The sequence below is a fragment of the Poecilia formosa genome, unplaced genomic scaffold (assembly GCF_000485575.1).
Source record: "Poecilia formosa unplaced genomic scaffold, Poecilia_formosa-5.1.2 Scaffold2269, whole genome shotgun sequence".
NCBI classification, from domain to species: Eukaryota; Metazoa; Chordata; class Actinopteri; order Cyprinodontiformes; family Poeciliidae; genus Poecilia; species Poecilia formosa.
Genome location: NW_006802208.1, coordinates 1 through 17,353, shown reverse-complemented (window position 1 = coordinate 17,353; position 17,353 = coordinate 1). Strand labels below are relative to the sequence as shown.

General features: G+C 39.3%; 1 long non-coding RNA gene across 1 annotated transcript; it reads left to right on the top strand.

Annotated features, from left to right (window-relative positions):
• Nucleotides 1-12,726: 12,726 nt before the first annotated feature.
• LOC107835390 (uncharacterized) lies at nucleotides 12,727-16,090 on the top strand. Its single transcript, XR_001661210.1, has 2 exons — nucleotides 12,727-12,890; nucleotides 13,015-16,090. It is a non-coding gene; the product is annotated as an uncharacterized LOC107835390 (long non-coding RNA).
• The last annotated feature ends 1,263 nt before the right edge of the window (nucleotides 16,091-17,353 follow it).

The following is a 17,353-nucleotide window of genomic DNA, read 5'->3' as shown; positions in this document are numbered from 1 at the left end:
CTGTGTGGTTTTTGTTTAGGGAATTTGAATTAATTTAATGTTGTTTTTTTTTTTTTCCAACAAAATCCTCACAGAAGTTTGAAAGAAAAAAAGGATTCACTGATTGGTTAATCGCTATCTAATTAAAACAAGAAATCAAATGTTGCAAGCTTGCGAAAAAAAAAAATCTAAACATAAACAACAAAATTAATCAGAAATATTCCCAGTAATGTTCCAGACAGTTTCACTAAAACATTTTAATAATTTTTGCATTACCACATCTTCATTGTTCAATTTGCATTTACTTCCACTAAATGCTACACTCCAAATATTTTCACATTATGCTAGTAGTGGTTGTTGTTTTTATTTCAATTAAAATGAAAAATGCTTTTTAATTCCCTCCACAGACGCATCATAATATAATTCAAGTTTGTTTTTGTTTGCCACAATCTACTCATAATTTCCTTATCTAAATTAGTTTCAGGGAATCGCTGAGGCTTGTTGGAGAATGTAAATGGAGGCTTGTTGAACACGACTGATGACAGGTTGTGATATGAGGAAAGAAACCAGTGCTGACTCTGATTATGAGCCGAAAACAGAGCAGTGGCTGCCAAGCACCTTGCACTGTAGAAGGATTGTGATCAACATTTTTAAATGTCGGATCCGCTCTTCTCTCTGATTTAAGAAAAAAACAAGAAGAAAACCCCAGCAGGAGCATCCCGAAGCGATGGGTTCTAATTTATTCTGGGAGGTTTGAGTTCTGTTTGTTCACAAATGCATCACAAGGTTTTGACTTGGGAAGTCAAATGTCTCTTAAAGAATTGGTTCATGACTCATCATATCTGTCATCATATCGGCACATATATTTTGAATAATATGTACCGTCTCCTAATCCCACCATGTGAACGCCAGTGATTGTGCATCTGGATGAAGGATTAAATTAGTTTCAATTATTTCTTATACGATTTCTAATTATAATCTTATAATTTCGGTTGTTTTGTGTTTACTGTTTGCATATTGATTGTATTTATTGACAAAAAAATGATGTAACTGGGTCATCTAACCTTGTTTTGCATAACCTTTGTCTACACCAAGACAAGTTACTCAGTGTTCAGGAACAACATGAAAAATAGCCTTATGGTTAATTCTGGTGCATTTACAAAAATATTAATCAATGTGCATTGCCTGTTTCCAAATAAATTCAAATTACAATATTTGACATATAATGTACATTTATAGTTACTTGATTGTGCTATAAAACGGTCTGTAAAATACATATTATGTAAAATTATTATTTTTGAGCTGTAATCTTATTCCCTCATCAAACACAAACACTGGCTTTGATTTTTTTATGCATATTTGAGAAATACTTAAATCTCCTGTGGCAACTATTCAGCTATGCAAAACACCTGGGTGGACTTAGCTCCGCCTTCAAGGATGAGGGTTAATAGAGGAGCCATGCTGTGACAAGTTCCTGAAGGCGGAGCTTTGGAACGAGCAGGAGTTTTTAAAGAGACAGAGACACAATTTCAAGGCATTTAATTACAAAGTCACATTTCTTTTCAGTCGTATTTGACACAGTAATTTTTTTTATGACAACTGAAGGTAACACAGTTATTTGATTATGGTATAAAATGGGGTGAAAAATCCATAACACCGCCCCCTTAAGGCTCCTGATGAGAACGGACCGTGGATGTTTCCTGGCTTTTCCTCCTGGACCTGTTGTGTTCACGCTCCTATCTTAGTGAAGCAGAAGCAAATTAAATTGTGAACGTCTCAAACAGTGATTCAAACCTAAAAACACTGCAAAGTAACCAAACTGCATCAGTTTCATTCAAACAACTTCACCTGTTGGCCAAGTTCATGTTGCTAAAACTGTGATCATGTGCTCACAGAAAACAAGGGAACCAACCTCCCTCTGTGTGCGTGACTGTGTGTGTGTCAACTTTTATTTTGCTGTCTGATTACACGGCACACTTGATTTGTCTCATTTCAGGGATGAGCAGGACTGAGATGGTAGCACAGTGATTCAGGGGCTCTCTACCATCAATTCAATTCAATTAGTTTTAATTAGCGCAATGGAGAGAAAGAGGAAAAACAACAAGCTCACAGGGTCCTCCAACAATGAAATGGATTACTCGCGAGTAAAAGCTTATCAAATTAGCCAGCTCTATATGTGGAGAATATTAAATTGGAGTGCTGCAAGACATGGAACGGGAATGACTTATACTGATATTTAAAAGGCATGAAATCTCTGTTGTATTCAAATCAGCTCATGATAACAAGCTGCCGATTATTTGATGGCGTTTGGTGCGTGATGCACTCAGTCTGCGTGTGTCTTTTTGTGGAACACTTAGTTTGTTTTCTTAGAGGCTGATTTCAGTGGAAAACAACAATCAAGACTGACTCAGATCTGATTGATGGATCTGTTTGATAATCACCATGGAGACGAGCAGTTTTTCTCAGAAACAGAGAGCCTCTGATCAGTCTGAGAAACACAATGTGACAATGAGACATAGGAGCATGACTCTCACGTCGTCTTACCAAGTATTTGTGGTCTAGTTTCTCTTTGATATAATAAATAAGAAGACTAACTTTAAAGTAACTTTTCAGCAAGATATAAGAGTTTATTTTAAACCAATACATTTTTAATATTGATGAAAATACTAGTTCCACTGGCAGATTATTTCACATATAACATGAAAATATGTCCTGTTACAACAGATAATAATAATAATCTGCCAATGGAACAAACAATCAGGAAGAGAGAACTATGCTGAAACAAGGCAGTGATCTGGTAGACCAACAAAAAGTTCTTTCAAGACTGCCACAAAAAAAAAGTTACAAACAACTTTCTGCTGGAATACAGGAATCTTTTTGAAAAAAAAAAAGCAAAAAAAGCAGTTCAGTTGTTTGAAGACGCAGAATAGAGGTGGCACTTGAAGATCAAGTCATCAGAAGAACACCCTTACTCTGCCAGGCAACAAAGAGACAAACCAAAAACATCCAGAACAAAGTTCTCGGGAGTGAGAGGACCAAAACTGAACTTTATGGCCTCGACCACAAACACTACATTTGGAGAGAAGTAAAAGTTTCCTGCAAAGAAACACAGAGCTGGATTACTGATGTGTTGGGGTTGTATGAGACTGAGAAGCAGCACCAAGTTAGTTTGAAACGTAAGATTAATTCAGCAAGTTATGAGCAACACTGAAGGAATATTAACTCCCAGGTCAGTTGCTGAACATGGGAAGTTTTTGAACCTTCAAATACGACGATGATGAAACCACAAGACAGATGAAGTTCACCAGTCAACAAAACTTAATTTAGGAAATGTTTAAATTAAGGTGGTTGAGATGTTTCTGTTGCCTAAGACTGTAACTGATGTAGTCAAATATTCTATTAATTATTCTGATGATTAATCAATGAAACTGGCAGATCTTTCATTTAACCATGTAAGCTTTTTTTATGCAGAATAAAAAATGAATAGATTGCAAATACACAAATAATTATAATCCTTTTTTAGATAATAACAGAAACATTTTTTATTTCCTAAAATGCAAAGCATGCATCTCCAGCTAAAATAATAATGCCAATAACACGAGTAGCTCAGGCCTTGATGCCTGACTTGGCATCAATACAGTGTAGAGCTGAGCTCAGGATTATTTTTTGGATTAACCATCTGAAAACAAAAGGTGCTTAATATGAGATTTTTCTTTGCAGAATTTAAACCAGGTGAAGGTAAAACTAACTTCGTAATGTAAATTTTCACAGTTCTGTAAAACCTGAGTGAGTCTGTAACTCTACTCGTTTCAGTCCTACTGCCTCCCTTCATTCTGTCTTTAATACTATTATGTTATATTCTCTTGAAAATATAAACGATTAATCCATTACTAAATTACTTCATGATTACTTTAATAATTGATTCATCTCGATTAATCCAATAAATTGTTATGATGTTGCTGTTATGATTGATTTTTTTAAAAAGTTCATTTTGATGTCAGATTCTCTAGAAAACAACCCAAAAACTGAAATGCAAATGTCTGAGTAAAACTGTATGCAGTATAACTAAAATGAACTGTCTTCTTGTTTTCTCTGTTTCCATGTGGATAAGCGGCGCAAACGCAGCAGCAACAGATTGATGGGTAAAACTGGACAGCTTTAGGACTCAGCCTCTGTTGTTTGGACAGAGACTCAGATGGTAAAAAGAAAGTAGAAACTGTCTAATCTCAATGGAGTTCATCACATTGAATTTGTGCGAGTTTTATAGAATTATTTCTCTCCAACAAATGTACAGTTAAATAAAAAAAAACTTCCATCTTTTTTCCTCACTGTCTGATGTTAAAACAGACCAAACTTCTCTGGCTGCAGGTCAGTTAAAATGACTAATTCTATTTGCTAAATGTCACAATAATGAGAGAAGAATGGGTCTATGATTTATTTATTAATTTCTCCAAAACCCAAAAGTTTACATACATTTCCTCTGTATTTAGTGGCCTTGACTTTGAACTCTATGAATTGGGTCAAAGATTCTGGGTTTCCTTCCAGAAACATTTTTATCAGGTCCCATTTGTATAACTCAACCATCTAAAATAATCTTAAACTTAAATAACTGCAAGTTCTAATAAAGAAATCCTCCAACAATGTCAGTTCAAAAACAATTTGAATGTTCTTGGATGAGAGAGAAGAGTCAGATGCAAGTTAAGTTTCTATCAGGTCTCTCTTACGTCTCAAGTTTCGTTAGCTTGAGATCTGCTTGATGACAAAGAAAATTATAGTTTGTCGCAAATAGATCCATTCCAGCCATACAACATGCCTCCAAGCTTCCACTTTCAAGCACTGTAGTTTCTGTTAGATGATTTGATCATTTTCAGAACACACAAAAAACTGGCCTGTTAAACATCATATGCATTCAAACATACGGTCACGTTGACAGTCGTTTGCTCCAATTGGGCTCAACCGAACACCTTAGAGCTTCTCTTTGTTTCCCAGCTGGATTTGAATATCAGTGTTTTTACAGCTCAGCAGAGCACTTCCTATTTTTAATTCTTCTCCTCAGCTAATAGCATCGACTGAAGATACCGAGTGTAAATCAGCCTCGGATCAATAGCCCTAATGAAAGTCGGTGGGACTCCCCAACCACACTGTGCTCACAAAGCGCCGTACGGCATATTTTCCAGACAACGAGGGATCGGCTTTGACCGACAGAGCCGCTCTATATCAGCTGCACCGCCATGTGTTATCCTAAAGAGTGGCCTGCTGCCAACGCTGCTGGCAAAAAGGAAAAACAAACAAAAAAAGAAATAAGTAAAACAAGTGGGGGACATTTGATATCGGCAAAGAGGGGGGTCATTTAAGTCAGGCAGACCATTTGAAGCAGAAACTCCATTTCTGTCTGCTTTCACTTTGACTCTATTTCCTCTGTTCATCATGTCTGACACCAGCGCTGACAGAGTTCCTCATTAGCTGCCGTCAGTGGCGTCACTGCGGTCTCCTGCCTCAGTCAGAGAACAGCCCAGTCTGATCATCATGTTCTTCATTGGGTCTTCAGTTTTTCCTGTTAGCCATATTCACAGAACACCATTGGGCTTTTTCTCTTTTTTTTTTTTCTTTTTTTATGCAAGTCCCTCATGTAGTGTTACATATTATATTCAGATATAGAGAGAAAACTCTTGGGAAAAAAAAGGTTTCAGATAAATTGTGTATTCATATCTTACAGTCACAGAAAAACCTTAGGGAGCCACATAAAGTGCGCCATTGAAGCTATATTTCTCTTTACTGTACTTTTTGCTGTTTTTAGCCACTGTCATGTCATAGGACTTCAGTCTGTGAACAGAAAAATCATGGTGCCATTTAGTGAAAACTGTATATCAAGAAAATAAACATTTTCAGTTCAGAAAACCTTTTTGTTACCAAATTATTAAATAAATAGGCATATGAGCTCCATAACAAACACATTTATTGCTTTTAATCTGTTTTCTTTGTAGTCCACCATTCATGGAACTTCTTTAGAAATATGGCTAGTGAGCCCTGACATTAGGGTTAGCGTCTGTGCTGCTGCTACATGTTTAGCATTGAGATGCTATTTTTGACTTGAATAGCTTTGCTGATAGGCTAACTTATTTTAGAACAACTTAAAAACAACAAAAGTTTTTTTTTTTTACCAGCATTCCATTGGATCAATTTTTGAGGCAGAAATAAACCCAGAGTGAACCAAAAGAAGCAGATTTGTCCTTCACTGCTGTTTGCAGATATTGCCCGTGCGTCTGATTTAAGGGCATACCAGAAACGTGTGAATACAAAGGTTCCATATTGTAATTTTTGCATGTAAAGAAAAGAAAAAAGCAGTAAAATATGTTTAAACATTTTAACACATTAAAATCTATGTAATTAATGCAATGAAATTAAATCAAGTACTGTATATATATAACCTCGTCAAGCTGAGTTTATACCGACATTGACAACTTACAAATTAAAGTTATGAAATTGTGTTAAATTGTATAAATTGTTTTCACAGAGTAATATCCGTATTCTTCTGAGTATTTGTCTCCATACTTTGCTAAAATACCTAGCTAAATCTAGGTCTAGGTACATGATAGCAAGAGGGTTTGTTTCCAGGCATGAACTGAAAATATCAAAGACTAGAACGTCAAAGCCGAGGTGTAAAATTTATGACAGGAAAAACTGAGCTGGAGATAACATTGCATGTGAAAAATGGAGAAAAAAAATTGTGGTGTCATTTGAAAAGTTACACAGTCAAAATTTAACAGCACTACTTTGGGTTATTCAGGAGGCAATAAGAAGAATAAAATGTGGGTTCCTTTTTTTCAAACTGTTATTTTCACCACATCATTCATTCACTTATAATTGTAACAGTTTCAAACCAAATATTTAATTTACAAGCTAAATAAATAGTTTAGAAACTAAGTATTTTTGCTCCAAACTAGATATTTTGTTAGCTAGCTAAATACTTAAAGTTAAGTATTTCCTTATATGCGCTGATTACCAAAAGTTGACTATCAAAATAGAAGTTGGGTCATGGAGTCTGACTATAAACTGCTGGTTAGCTGGAGTAGTCACCGTTGCTGTGGATTCATTGATAAACATCTGTAATGCCATTAAAAGAGCTCAACAAATGCTTTAAGTTAAAATGTTAGAGGAAAAGAAACAACGATGACGAGGTGATGTGAGCAACAACTGAAGCGAAACATTAATGCCAGCAGGAGCTAAAGGTTTGCATGACCCAGCTTTTATTTTGGTAGTTCACTTCTGGTTCTCAGCATGTTGCATTTTAGCTGTTTAGCTATGAGTTAAATGTTTAGAGATATGTGGATTGTTAGCTAAACAGCTAAACAGTTTTGGAATAAACATTTAGCTTGTTAGCTCAATATCTAGAATAAAATATTTAGCTAAGTATTTAGCTTAATATTTAGCATCTTAGCTTAATAGAAGCTAAATATTTCCTACCTCAGCTATATCTAGCAAAACAGTTTTGCTCAGTTAAATGTTTAGCTAAATATCTGGTTTTCTAGATAAATATTCAGCTCAGAGTTCAATATGGTATAAGGCTACTTATATAGGTTGTTAGTGGTATTGGTTTGTAAACTAAGCATTTAGTTTGATAATTATTTAGGTTGAAAGTGTGATATAAACTATAAATGAATTCATAAAATGGGGAAAATATGACTGAAAATAAGCCCATTTTTTTTCTTAGTTAAATTGCTGTAATAATGTGAGTGCTTAGAAATGCTCAGAACTAAATGTAGTTTGAGGCCAAATATTTAGTTTGTAGCTAAATATTTCGTTTTCTAAATTAATATTTCATATAAAGCTAAATCTTTAGTTTGAAATGATCACATTTTTAAAGGAAGGAATAAAATGGTGAAAATATGACTGTAAAAGAATTAACTCCAATTAAAATAAAAGTTTTATTTGAAAAGTTTTAGTTTGTGTATGAGATGAACATCACATACACAAACTAATTACTATCCCCTGGCATTTCTTTTTTGCACTGTTTTTTTTTTTTGTTTGTTTGTTTGTTTTTTTGTTGTCTCTTTTTTCCATTCATTCCAAAACCGTGATCTTCTTTTATCATCACTGTTTCTTGGAAAGTCACTACCATTTTAAGTGAGGTAAAGCCTGCATTATTCCCCCGCCCTCCCCTCTCCCTCGCACCGGGCAGTGCCACCTTCTGCAGCCGGAACGGGGCGCGCCTTGGTGGGCGGCCTCTGCGGTGCGGCCGCCTCTGCTGCTGCTGCTCCTGCTGCTGCTGCTGATGCCGCTGTGACTCCATCGCCAGTAGAATCAGGTGGAGGCGCCGTCAAGACACCTGCGCCGTAACCAGCGTTAGACAATAAAAGTCTGGGCGCCAGTTTTGAATAGCCGGAGTTTTACTTTGAAAGGACGGGGAACTCTGAAGCCACGTTTCCTGCCTGGTGTCTGGCTTGACAGCAGAGGATGCAGGTGGAGCGACTCGGGCAGGACCGTTCACATCTGTCTTGAAGGAGAAAGGGAGGGAAAGAAAATCTGCTCTGCTCTACGCTCTGGATAAAAAAGAAAGAAAGAAGGAAAGAAAGAAAGAAAACCCCGCGTTAACTATTCCGAAGGATATTAATAAATCTTGGCTTGTCTGGAGAATAACGGAATTATCCGAAGATACAAGTAAGGACTTTCCCCCCCTTCTTTTTACTGTGGTGACTGTTTTATTTTCTCTGGCTATGAGGATTAGAAAACAGGGCTCTACACATGAGACATGATTTTAATTTTTTTTTTTTTTAGTTTTTTTTTTAAATGAATGCGTGCTGTTTTCTAGAATGAAAAAGCAGAACCCAGATGACGCGTAATGGGTCAGTTTTTTTGGAGGAAACCTGCGCTGTGCTGTTTGTTTTTGGCTGCTTTCTAAGTAGACACGCTGAGTTCAGTGTTTGTGTGCGTGAGCGCGTCAATGTGTGTATGTGTGGAGGGAACTGGTGGACATAAGTGTTTGGAAACCACGCGTGGTAAGAGTGTGGGGGGAACATTTAGGGAAAAAAAGAATAAGAGCACCCTACTGCGACTGGTGACGGAGAGCAGCTGTGGATGTGTTTACGCAATGTCCAGACGACTTGTGCGGGATTATTCACACAGGTCCCCGACACTCAGTCCGAGGAATCGTTTTCATTTCAGAGCTCTGTGGGTTTAACTGCTGCAGGGATGGATACCGATGATTCTACTGATCCGTTTAGCTCTCCTTAAAAAAAAAAAAACCCACACAACAACAAAAAACCCGCATATGATGTAGTACTTTAATTAATCTGGAGTGTTTAAGCAAAACTCCTTTTTTTGCGCGCAAATTACTGTCATTTGCACTTTTCGCTTCACAAGTCATGAATTGAATCCTACTCGTAATAATCGTTAAGTCATGTTTCAAACACAGCGCCCTGAATTGTGCGATATGCCAAATTAGGCCACCGGAGGGTAAGATGGTCTCTTTACCAGCTGCGGTCGGTTCCTTTTCCGGAGAAAAAGCACGGCAGTGACCGGGACTCGTCACTGCGTCGGGTTTGTTTGTAAAGTGTCTGGTAAATTCAACCAGCTTCGATGAGTTAGACATGCTCCATACGCAGGACTTTGCCGCGCCGAGGCACGCGACGGCTGCGCCACGGTGTCGCCAAAACGCCCACTGTGATGCGTAACGGTGTCTTCACGCACAATTTCCAGAGCAGGCGCGTGATTACCAACAACGATCGAAGAAAACCTTCTTAGGAAATGAGTTGGGTTTGGATCGGTTGTGCTAAAAAGAAGCGACTGAAGTGAGAAGAGACGGACGGACGGATGGATGGATGGATGGATGGATGGATGGACGCCACATGAGGAATAGCCGTCTGTTTGCACCGTTTTCAAGCAACACATGATCAGCATGGCAACTTAATCAGAAGCCACACTTTTTTTGTGCAATTTATATGCTGAATTTCTGACCTTGCCCAAATTGTGCTGAGTGGAGATCTGATAACAGCAGAGGAGGTGCTCAGTGTCTGGCTATATCCTGAAATGCATCACAGGAAGGACTTGAAGGAAGCAGTAGCTGCGTTTCCATTACAAATGTGCGCAAAACTTTGTCAATATTCCGCTAATGTCGAAAAAGCACAATTTTGCTATTGTGTTTATGTTTCTTATTTAATGCATCAAATAAGAAATATTATTAAAATGACAGGTGAATAGGTTTGTTCACATACCACGTCGTGATCCAGTTACTTCCTGTCCTTTTATGCTTCGTGGTTTGTGCCAGTGACAACATCCGGTTGTTGATCATGTGACTTGAGTGATGCAAAACTGTTTCCAATGCAGTTTTACAACATAAATCAATTTTAATGCGGCCAAAACAACCACCTCTTCCTATCGTCAAAGCATTTTATTGAAAAACAAGAGTTTCCATTAAGATCATTTATTTACAAAATGTCAAATTGCATAATTACTCGGTCAATGGAAATGCAGCTGGTGACAATGGAGTTGATGCCAACTTCCTTTCTCGTCATGTATGAAATCCTATTCTAAGTAACAAAAAAAAGCTTCAGTATCAAACCAGCAGTTTATGACCGAACGTCTCCCTTGAAGTAGCATCACTTGAAGTTCTCTCAGATTGTTAAATGTTCCTAAATTTAACTCCCATGTTGATCTTTTGGGGAACACCTGCTCAGGTTCTGATGCAGACACCTTCAGCAGGAGCTGAGCCTGCATGCTATATACTACAGTTCCAGTTTTCCTCTCAGAGGAGCTTTCAGTGCACTTCACAAAAGGTGTTTAACATCGCTTTTGTGGGTTGAGATGAATTATAATAATTGCAAATTTCTCTGCAATTTGAATAAATTGTTATGCAGCGAGAGCAAAGAGTGGATTTGAGGTCCTGTGCTGCTCTTTGTTTTGCCTCAACTTTCTGACATCGGCTTTTCAACGACCTACCTGAATATGAATTTGGTTTTTGTTGGGTTTTTTTTTTATTTTCACCTAAAATGTCATCGTTTGGTATTGAAACACATTGAAGTTGGCATTTTGTATGCAGCTGGGGAGGAAAGAAAAAAATCACCTTTTCAACTGTGTGATTTATTCACATCTATCTGGTTCATGTTGTGTGTTACACGCTCTAATGGGCCTGGCCTTCATGTGATGAAAGTGAGACGTCCTGTCTCACATGGTACAACCATAAATCTTGGGTTTGTTTTGTTGGAACCTTATGTGGCAGATGGATAGTTTTCAACATTTTTCCACTAATATGTGTCAGGTATTTATATTTAGCCTGCCCCGAGTCAAAACGTTTTGTTGTTCTTAAACCAGCAAGTCTTTTGGGGTGTATCTCTACCTGTTTTGCACATCTAAAGAATGAATATTTTTCTCATTTTAACTCCTAAATACACTTTGATCATTCTCTGGCATATGCCAGAGCTATAGGGCGTATTTGTGTCTCCTACATGACTTTTGGGAAACTACACGTGATTTCTATTGGCCTTCTTTATTTCACTCTTCCGTAAATGACAGATTAGTGGAAATTATGACTAATATTTGTCCTGTTATCAGATTTTCCTTGCCCTAGCCTGATAGGTTCACAGTTGTGTCACTGTCTTTCCCTCAGATGAATAGCTGAAGAGTTCCCTGCATTCAATGCTGGGATTATTCTTCTCTAGCCTACCCCGGCTTTATTTGTGTCCTGTCTCACCATGTCAGGCATACTTTATGGAGAAGTCGGCTGCCTTCATATGCCAGAGCGTATTTGTGAAGGCAGCAAAGATCAAGCTTGCAGAATTGATCTTTTGTTTGTTGTATTGTAATCGTGCGGCTTCTTTATTAAATCATAACTGCATCTTGGATCAAAGTAGACAGGCCACGTCTTCTTCTTTTATTCTTTTATTGACAGGCCACGTCAATAAAAGAATAACTTATATTTGTACATACTTGTACACATACTTGCCGTGTGTGTGGGAATTTGTCACCTGGAGGTGCAGCGATGTTAGAATTGTATGAAGAGTGGAAATTTCGCAACACTCAGCACCTAGGAGCAGCAGGCCTCAGAAATCCACTCCAGTCCCAGTCAGACAGACACCAGACACCCCACAGGATAATCCTTACGGCTGACACAGAAATAGGACCGCAGGAAGGCAAAGGTACCAACCAAGCCCCCCTGACTCAGCACCCAAGGTACATTGGCCAGTACAGGGTAGGCGTGTTTTGGCATGTTTGATGATTGGGAGCCTATACATCCCAAGAAGGGACAATCCCTGGAACATTCAACTCTCTGGGCAGGTATTGACCTGCCAGAGTTTAGGAGGGGGGGAGGCACCTGATGACTTAGTCCTAAAGAGGTCAAGTGGAAATGATCACCAAAGCCTCACCCACAGCAATTTAATGCCACCAACAGAGCCTTACCACAACACCACCAGAGTTCACAAGACCAACCTCAAACTTCTTTTTGTCCTAACTTCTTGGTTGGATCAGTGCAGAAGCATAGGTAAAACAGAAGAGAAGACTATGTCTAGTCTCCCTAAGCCAATCATCCCTGGGGTGTGTATACTTCAGTGCTGAGTTGAGACCACACTGCATGATTTGTTTGTCCCAGTAAGCTCAGTTCATTTTTGTTAGTCTGTGATCCAGTAGAAGGACACAGTTTTTGAGTGTGTACCATCCAGTCTTTCAGCTGTGGAACTTCAGACATTCCAGGTCTTTTTTCATTAAATTTGTTTTCAATTTTCTTTTTTTATTAAAATTGAGCTCCACCTCTATGTAGATGGTGTTGTCCTGACGAGCCCAGAGTTAGAAAAGTAACACCTCGTGATCCGTATGTGACACAAACACAATTCAATGGAACAAGCACAAACATGTATGGACCTCATCTTTGGACCATTGGTAATGTCAATTTTCAGCTCCAAATGGGCTCAGTCATTTTTGTGAGTTTTTACAAACAGTGGATCTAAATATTGTAAAGGAGTCACTCTTGTGATGGAACCAGTTAATCCACCTCATAGTGAGTAACCACCAGTCTTCAGACATGATGTCTTTCTCCTGGCTTAGGAGCAAAGTAGGTACTGAAAAGAGGCTGGAACCATGTAACCTTTACTAGTGGGAAATCCAACAACCAAGCAGAGCCCAGTTTAGCCGTGCTGAGTAGATGCCGGTGAAAAGTTTCCAGAACTGATCCTGCTTTAAACTTCTCGATGACTTTCTCCCTGACCTGTCTGCCGGGTATGTCGGTTTCCACGATGCTGTTGGTTCACCAAAGTTCTCAGTGGTCCTTCGGAGAGCTACAGAGATCAAATTAAACCCACGGAGGTAAAATGAATGATTAGGCAAGCTCTGAATGCAGCTGGTTGGGGTTTTATTCAGGGTTATTAGAGCAAAGACCGCTGAGATAAATGCATACTTCTCAGAGCTTTATAAAACGTTTTGAATGCAGTTTTAGTTCCTGTCTTATTTGCAATAATGCACTACTTTTGTTTTGGTCAGTCAGATAAAATTACGAGACTTGTTGAAGTTTGCGGTTGTGACGTGAGAAAACGTAAAAATCCAAGGGATGTTACTGACTCTGGAAAATGCTGTCTGTCCAGCCGGTTGTCTTGACGACCTGCAACCAGTAGCTTTTGAGCACGGCGCCTTATGAGCGGACTATCATGCAAAACAGAGTAGCACCACTTATGGTCAACGATTTGATGGAATCATTTGTGACTGAGATGGGAAAGGATGAGAAACAAAACACCTCGGCGACGATCCTATGAAGCTGTTTAACCTCCCTGCTAAAAAAAAACAAATATGGTGACCGGATTGAGACAAATATCAGTTATTCTGGCAGGAAATTTGTCACTGAATATGTCAAAGTGAGAGCGTCTCTCTTGCAGGCAGAGCCAGAAGAAAAGACAAAAGTTTTCACATGATGACATCGGTTAAATTCAAAGCCGACTTGAGTTTTTTTTTTTTTTTTTTTTTTTTTTTAAACAACTTGTCTGTGGTTCGTCTAATTGAGAAGGAGTTGTGAGACTTTCAGAAATCCTGGCTCCGCGCCACGCACTCCACTGTACTCCACGAAGATTGAGTCATGAATTCATTTATCAGAGCTTGCAAATGCATTTGAATCTTATATGAGGGATTCTCTTTCTTCCCTCAAACGGTTGGAAGTAATGTAATCCCAGCCTCTTTTTATCATATCTGAGTAACCCTAAAAAAAAGAGAGAGAAAAAGCAAGCTCTGCCACTGAATTAATAAAAATGTGCGTTGTAGCCTCCAGTGAGAACTTGATGTGAAATATTTGCATTACCATATGGCTCAGCTTTGAACAGGTTCAAGTGATCCTTCTTTTTTTTTTTTTTTCTTGTTCGACGCTACAGCGTTTGTAACGTACAGAAAGCAGATCTAGCTGCTGCATGAATCGGACAGAAAGGCCTCTTGTCTCCCAGCTTTCTTGGCTTCCTCTCAGTTGTCATCTCCCTCAGGTTGCACCCAGTCTAGACCTGAGAAAGCCTTTGACCCCTGGAGTCTTTTGGTGCCAGTTTTAATGTTCCTGGCGTGGCGGAAATGTTTAGCACCTGCTGGGGAGCTGCTTGACCTGAATTACTCCCGCACAGAGGCAGCTGCTGTGGCTGGAGCTTAAAAATATCACACCTTTCCCTCTCATTAGGAAAGAGAACTGTTGATTATGATGATGATGACGCATTGTGCTTACCTGAAGAATGATTCCTCTCGGGGGACAGCTGTCCAAATGTTGTGAACTTCGTTCAGCTTCGGTTTGTGGCTGGTGTCCCCCGACCCCGTGACCCTGCATCGAAAAGCAGGTGTAGACCATGGAAAATAAAAGGATGGGTCATATCCATCCACAAAGGGCCTTACAGAACGATTCAGGCCTCTTGAGCTTTCCCACATTTTGTCATGCAATTTCATTTTATCTGTTTGAAAAGGAGCAGGTAGAAGATACAAGACCTTTCCTGCCCATTTCATACTCAACATTTAAATCTCCAAACACCATAGTAACTTAAATTACTTCCACATTACATGCCACTTAAATCTCACATTCTCATCCTTAAATGTACAATTACTAAAAAATTTTTAAATATCATCAATAGCAGTTTTGGTCTTTGAAACCTGCCAGCAAGGACACGTTATGAGTTAGTGTCATTTATGAGAGACATACTGTAAATGATGTAACGTACCAGGTCAATATGTCATGTTATTCTGGAACTAGACTGTCTAGAAATATAAAGATAAAGGGCAGCAAATGACTAAATGATAATCAAATCAATGATTTAATTTAAAGAAACATTTTTCCAACAGTAAGCCAGATGTTTCCACTGTTTTGCTGCTGAAATGTTCAGTTTTTGCATAATTTTTGTATTTTCTGTAGCATATATTGTTCAGCTTTCTCAGACAAGGTCTCTGTTAGGTTAATATGCTTCTCCTACTTGACCTTCAACCTGTACATGAGTTGTCCAGGGTGTACCCATGTTTTTCAGTAATTGAATTTTGGAGATAGAGAGCAAGTCCCTGAAAGGATTAAAGCGACATACGAAGTAGCCCGTTAGCATCCAGAGCAACATGTTAGCATGCAGATATCGGTTGGTGAGCTATCGTCGTGTTCATAAAGAAATCAAGCCGAGCTGAACTGAAGCCAGTGGGGGGCATCCCTGGGCATACCACCAGCAGAGACCGTCGCGGCTCTTGTTTCTGTTTTCATCTTCGCCACCCACCTTCTGTGTTGCATCTCAGCAGAACAGCTTGGAACATATGAATGGCGTTTCAGTCATCTGACCCCTGGAGGGCAGCGCTTTAGAGATCCACAAGCTTTTTGTCCGTATATTTAGACGAAAGCTAAAGAGCCTTCTCACCTCTTCCTGCATTATGAAGTGTTGCTATTAATAAACTCACTACGCCTCACCACTTCTCCCTCTCCATTCACTCTCTGAAACCGGGCCTAAAGCTGAGGATGAATGAATGGAGCAACAGGGGGCCACCTGGGGGCGGTTGGAGGTCATGATATTGAGATAGTGTCTGCTGCTGTGTCCATGCAAATGCTCACCCCTCCTCCACAGAGTGATAGGGAAAGAGAGAGAGAGGCAACTATTCCACAAGCCACAATCGTTGCACGGAGACCTCCATGGCTAATTAAAATAAAAAATAAAAGGTGGTTCTGCTTCGTTTTAGTGCGGTAAACTCAGCGAACCTTAATCAGGCCTCCCTTGCCATCGTTGCTTCGGGTGTTTTTGCCGATGTGTTTGCAGACGGGACGCAGCGAAGAGCAGGGAGCGTTTCCCTCGATGGGACTCTCACACGGAGAGCCAAGGACGTCGGCTGAGCACAGAGGGTCAAACAGTTACCCAGCGCCGTCCTCTCTGCTGTAATGAGCTCATAATAGAGAAGCGCCGTAGAATGATGAGCGCTGACACAGTTTTTAGTAATTCGGTGTCCACAAAATAAAAAATACATTTTTTAAAAATTTAGAAGATAAGAAAAAAAAAAAAAAAAAACATTGGGCACTCAGCCTCAATCCCACTTTGCTTTATTGCTGTTTTTGGAGTTCTGCGTTTTTGGCTTTCAAGCACCAACTATTTTCATCTCGCTTATTGAATTGTTAATTTTTCTTTGTGGAATAAGTGCTGCTGCTCCAGCTTTTAGTAGCCTCTCTAATGTTGATGTATATCCCCCCAGCCCCACCTCCTCACCCCTTCTTCGTCCCTCTCTCTCTCATTGTCCTATTTGTCAGGAGCAAATTAAGCCCTGTGTCACAATCATGGCGATCTGCCACTTGGGCCGCCACTTTACACGTTTGAAAAGGAGAAAATGCAGAGATGAAATGTGTGAAGGCTAAATGTGTCAGAATAATGGGAAAAAGAGGTGGAGGTGGGGGGGTTTGAGAGGTGGAGGGGTGAGGACAGTTAGAGAGCGTCGCTCGGCTGTTCCAGTCCAACCAGCAGCTTGGTGAGACTGACTGAGTGGTCGCTAAGGTGTCTAGGTGTTTGCTTCTGGTTGCTGAAGGTGGATCAGTTATAGTTCGTCACCCTGAATGAGGCCTGACCAAAGTTCAAACGGTACGATTACTCATTTCTCTGAATTGTTGCGAGGATTTATCTAGGCCCTGTTCACATGACGATGGCAGGCCAGCGAAACGGCCAGTCGTTTACACGGTAACCACCTCTGTGTGAAAAATGATGACGTGTGCGTTATGCATGACTGGTTTTCAACAATGGCTACTGCTTTCTACTGCTGACAGAAATTCCTGTGTTCAACCGCACTAGCTTGTGTTGAACATAAAATGAACATAATCATAATCAGGTGATTAGAAATATGCCAGAATTTGAACTAATTTTGATTAAAATGAGTATATAATATCTATAGAATCAATAGTGTAAAATATTCATTAAAAATGTTA